The sequence below is a fragment of the Cicer arietinum genome, chromosome 2 (assembly GCF_000331145.2).
Source record: "Cicer arietinum cultivar CDC Frontier isolate Library 1 chromosome 2, Cicar.CDCFrontier_v2.0, whole genome shotgun sequence".
In the NCBI taxonomy this organism is placed as follows: Eukaryota; Viridiplantae; Streptophyta; class Magnoliopsida; order Fabales; family Fabaceae; genus Cicer; species Cicer arietinum.
This window is the reverse complement of record NC_021161.2, coordinates 2,598,465-2,604,698: the sequence shown is the minus strand read 5'-3', so window position 1 is coordinate 2,604,698 and position 6,234 is coordinate 2,598,465.

The following is a 6,234-nucleotide window of genomic DNA, read 5'->3' as shown; positions in this document are numbered from 1 at the left end:
TTATTCAGCGATTTATTCAGCGATTTATTCAGCGATTTATTATTCATCTGCCAATCATATCATTTAAAACAAAATACAACTCAAAAGTATCAATCATCTGCCAATCATATCATTTAAAACAAAATACAACTCAAAAGTATCAATCATCTGCCAAAGACATATAATCTGAATTATTTTCTAAATCTAAAGAACCCCAATGTTGTAGACGTCCTGCATAAGCGATAGCCCATGATGTAGACTCATCGCTACGATGCTTCTTCCAATGCCATGCAAGTGGTGGTAACGGACATGCAGATTTCAATTTAACTTGAACCCAATGATTTTCGTTAACAAAACCAATGCTGATAACACGATCACATGACAAATCTCCATTATGTGCACCCCTCAATGGGAAAAAAGTCAAACAAAAAGTTTTTGCTAATGTAACAAGAACGAGATTATATTTTGTTGCTATCATGTAACCCATATCAGGAATGGTCATCCATTTCTCGTTAGCTTGGTTTTCCAACTCAGTTACAAGTAAAGACTCGGTCACTTCTTGCAAACGTTCCTTGAATAATGCAACATATAAATCAGGTTTGGACTTAATCTCTGTATACAACTGCCGACGTATAATGCTCCAGTATTCTTCACCATAACCAAGTAAAGCAGCAATAACACGATATCCACAGTTTCCATCTGCTTTAACATTAACTATGTCTTCAATATATGGATGAATTAAAGAAGGAAACTCGTGGAAATATTTTTTAACCTGGTGGGAGACTTGTTTGGATGCTTGATGGGAGACTTGTTTGGATACCTGCTGGGAGACTTGAGTATCAACATGCTCAAAGTATGATGGGTCGCGATATACGTCATATCCCTTCGGCTTATTGCCTTTTTTCTTAACACCACCTTTTGTTTTGATTTTATCCACTGGTGCACACATTGATGTTGTCTCCGGATATGCTATTTCACGCAACTTGCTCTTTAAAGCCCTTCTTCCAGCAATATTAAGTGTTTTCCATTTTTTCCAAATTATATCCATCTCCGATGTAATGTCCAACTCTGAATCATTTGTCAACTGTTCATTCTCTTGATCACTATTCAAGGTTAATTTCCTCCAATGTATATGAACAGCATCTAATGGGATTGGAACACCTTTCATCTTGTATCCTGCTAACTCACATGCACAAGGTAATCCATGAGTCTTTCTAAGTATACAACAACACACATCTTTGTCGTTACCGACATAACTGACTCTCTTGTATTCTTCAACAATATCACCTAAGGCTTTCTTGGATACCACCCAAGTCAATTTCTCAAAGAATGGATTGTTGTGTATATGCTCTTTGCGACCTTTACTTATCTCAAATGAACCTTTGATCTTAATAATTTGAAACTTCAACATGTCATTCATACCATTCCATGCCTTACAAAAATCTCCTTTACTGTGTTCCAAAAATCTCTTCAATGACCAATGAGCAGACTCAACCCTAATATTTAAACAAAAAAAATACAAAATGTGAAGTAATGATCATATATCATGCATAAATCATATATCATATATCATACAAAATGTGAAATTTTAATGACATACCTATTAGTCGTAGTATTTCCTAGATGCAATACTCGATTGGTCCATGCTTCAACAAATCTTTCCTTATGAGGATTCAACCATGTGTCTCTGACGTAGTCAAAGAAAATAATATTATCGACACATGCTTGCTCAAATACTTGCAAAAGTTCCTCGTACTCCTTCTCTTCAGAACAATAAACAATTTTCCTCCACAACTCAAGAATGGGTTCTTGCATGTCTTTCTTTAATATATACTGTTTGCATTTGGCTCCAACATTTTTGTTAATATGAAGTTGACAAAGTAAATTTGTTGAAGATGGAAATACAACTTTAATTGCATTCATTAAAGCCAGTTCTCTGTCAGTCACAATCACCTGAGGAAATGGCGTGTTTGAAAAAAACAACTCTTTTAACTTCTCCAATGCCCACCAAAAGTTGTCTTGACGTTCAGAATCCATATAAGCAAATGCAACATTAAATGTCAACCAAGTTGAAGTTACACCAACAATTTCAAACAACGGTAACCTATACTTGTTGGTTTTGTAGGTGCTATCCATGATCAATACAAGAGGGAACATGTTAAGCAAAGTTATGGAATCTGTGTGCGTCCAAAACATATCCCTCACAACGTTGGAGTCCTCATGAGTCCTACTCCAACAAGTATATTTCTCAGCTTCAAGTAACTTCAACAAGTGTTGCATATCAGTTCTAGGTCCCATCAAATTCTTCCTGTATGTACTTCGTCGCTTGTAAATTTGATAGATACTAGTCACATTCTCCGTATCTCGATCTCTCAAAGATGACAAGATATGTCTCGGTGCAACGTGATACTTTGTCAACTCGTCAACATGTTTCTTATCTTCTTCTGTTAAGCGTCCCATAAATGCATTATTCTCAAAAGTAGCTACTAACTCATGGTTGTGAAGTCCACAGATTAAACTAATAATCCATCCTTCATCATTTTTCAGTGGTCTCGCTTTAAGTTTAAACGGACATCCACACTTTTTAGTTGAAGTACCTGTGTCATTTGTATTTGACTTATATTGTCCACCTCTATCACAACCAAGAATTAATTTTGACTTTCTTCCTCTCTTTCCAGTCTCTACGTCTGATCGAGTAATGATAACTGCTACTCGATTTTGTCGCCCTATCTCTCTTGCCCATGATATGACAGCTTCTCGTGACTCAAAAATTTGATCAGTTGTAAATGCTTCAGTTAAATCTATAAATACTGGTCGTGTGTTTTCCATCCCTAGTTCAAAAAAACAATTCAAATAAAATAACAAACAAATTAAAAGCATATTCAAAAAAAAAAAAATTAAGTACCGGATTTTTGAAATTTCCGGGTTAACTACCGGAAATTTCCAAAAAACCAAATTTTCGGTGAACAAAAAATGACTACCGGATTTTTCAAATTTTTTGAAATTTCCGGTAGCTTCCGGAAATTTCAAAAATCCGGTATTGAAATTACAACTACCGGAAATTTCATTTTCCAAATTTCCGGTAACAATTATAACTACCGGAAATTTTGATGCAAAATTTGACTTACCGGAAATTTCAACAAGGTCCAGATTTTAGAGTAATTTTTTTTAACTGCTCACGTAAATGAATTTTTTAAGGATAAAATTAGATTTTTAACAAATTGAGGGGTATAAGTTTAAATGGGGGGTACAAAAGCCAATTCTCGTGTGTCTGTTGTGGCTATTTGGCCCTTTATCCACCAAAAAGTTTGCTTTGCCTTAGTGGCAAGCAACAAATGGAATTGGATTCTAAAAGAAAAGTGAATTTATGTTATTGCAAAAAAAAAAAAAAACAAGTCACATAGATAGAAAATAGAGTTATATAATGTTAATAAACAGCAATATTCCTCGTTTTATAAGTCATTTTTTAAACTGAAGAGAAAAATCGAAAATGATATTAGAGTAAATTTGTTTAATATTTATTTCAAGAGAAAATAATTTTTTAATAAAAAAAAGTGACATTTAACATGGACTGGTATTAAAGTTGTCCATCATAGATTACACAAGATTAATGGTTGGATTTTACAATTATGTCGAATCTTATCATGCTTCTTCCACATTGGATCTCACGATGCCATAATTGAAGATCACCAATCTCATTTTCTTAAGCATGTTTTCTTTTCAATAAGCCTTTGAAAAACAATAGAGACATTTTCATGTGTCGCTCACTTACCTTTGTGATTCTTTTTGTGGATATATAGGTTAGTGTAATTACTCGTTCGTTTCATTGGATTGGTTGAAAACAAGAACATGCATAGACACCATTAACTTGATTGGCTTGGAGTAAAAGAAAAACCACAGGAGCAATTGGAGGGACAGGAAAGAAAAAGGAGATGCAATTTAGTGCGAGAGAAACATAATAAAATTTAATAGAATTTACCATTGATCTTGTGTAGTCTATGATAGACAACTTTGACATTAGTTTATATTAAATGCCACCTTAAAAAAATATTTTTGGTGTTTTTTGTTTAAACTTATTTTTATAATATATCAATAGTAAATACACGATATATTTTGGTTTCACCCGTGTCAAAAATAGAGATCTTTATAATCAAAGAAACAGTATTAAAAAACAATAAATGAAAAATCAATTATGACATGCACAATACAAATCATTTTCATTTTAAAGAAACAAAATAATTAAATTGGTCGATTAAAATATAGTGAAAGAAAATTAACCTAATTTAATTAAACGAAACAAAGAATTGTTTTGTATTCACACGAGACACTTACGTTTCTATGTGTTTAAAATATAATAAAAAATACATATTTAATTTTCGCTTATATTTTTTAAAGTTATTTTTTTTATTTTGATTTTTTAAGTTACATTTTTTTGCATCATATATTAGTCTTATATATTAAATTATGCATATATTTTTTTAAGTTTAAAAATTTTCTCGAATTACTATCATTAAATCATTAAATGTTAAGATCTAATCAAACATTACAACAAGTTAATTTTCCATACTACTTTGTATGTGAAGAAAATTAAAGACATTGATTATGGGAATAGATATTTATTACTTTATTTTTAAAGTTATACGTGCGTTTAAATTATTGTAGAGAAAATAAAAAAATATATATAAATCATTTATAAGATTCGATGAATGTTGTCCGAATGATTAGTACAAGGGACATATTATTGTAGCATTTGGTAGAATTTTAATTGATTTAATTGTTATAAAATTTGAGATAAATGATTAATGATGTAATTTTAATGTAATTTAAAAGATCAAATCAACATAAAATAATCTTAAAAGATTAAGTATGAAATAAGTTAAACTTAAAAGAAGTTGAAATTTTTCCTAAAATATACTTGTTTCCAAGAGATAAACACTTCCAAAATTTAAAAAGGAGTATATTAAAATATCAATCAACTATCTTATTAAAACCCAAAATTTAAAAACGACTTTGATGGCCTTTTTTATTTTTCATTGTTTTTTATATATCTGTTTTGTTTACAAATTAAATCCTCAACACCGTTGGGTCCAATATTAAAAAATAAACTATACTAAAAATAAAAAATTAGTTGGGCCAGCCTTTTTTCTATATGTACAGATTTTTTTTTAAGTTCAGAATGAATTTTTTTACTTTCTCTTTGTTAAAAACAAATGGACTCTCAACAAAGTAGCATTCAAAAGACCCAGCAAACAAAAGGATTGGGTAGATTTTTTTCCCACCCAAATGTCCTTCGATTTGGTCGATCTATAGGTTTATTTTGATAAATAAATAAATAAAATACTTCTAAACTGACTAATTAAGAGGTGTTAAAATGATGATTTTGAGAATATAGGAATGTGGGAAAAAGAAACCATCTAAAGATTGAATGAATTTCTTTTTACACTAATGGGCTCAAATGGTCCAAATCCAATTTCTTTTTAAACAAATAGATTCACGATGGTTTAAAATAAATAAAAGAGAAAATAATTAAAAGAAAAAACAAAATTGGATATCTTTAGTATCTCTAAAAAAAATTCTCAATGATTTTTTTGGTCGTCGATGGAATTGTTAATACCAAAAGAAACTAACACACACAATTCCAAGTTTCAGATTTGAATTCAGGATATATTGTCAAATCTAACTATATCGACATTTTATAATTGAATTATAATTTAAGAACAATTTTTAAAATATTTTAATTTTGAAAGAAAAAAAAACCACACGTTCTCTATTTTTTGAAACTATTTTCAATTTGGACTTCATTTCTGTTAGCTTGATGGAGGGGTATTTTCAAGGACATTCGGGTTAATTTTATTGCTAGCTTTTTTTTATTAAGTTTCACATCTTTATTTCTTTTTATGCAGAGTTATTGCCAACATAATTGACTATTTAAATTATTTATTATAAATCTTGATTTTACCTTTCTTTAGAAAATGATTCTTTATTTACGGTTGGTTCTTTTAAAATCATAGCTTCAGATATCTGATATTAGATGAAAAGGTGAAAGACAATACATGTACAGATAAATCGACAAATCATGGAATCACTGCTTCTACTTTACTTTGGTGAATTATTTACTACAATTTATTAAGAAAGGCTTATTCCGTAAAAGATTTAATCTTCAAATTTATCATTTTCTTGATGTATTTATTTTGAGATTTTGTTTTTATTTGTCCTAAGATTTTTTCTCATTATCATGGCATAGCCATGAAGAAC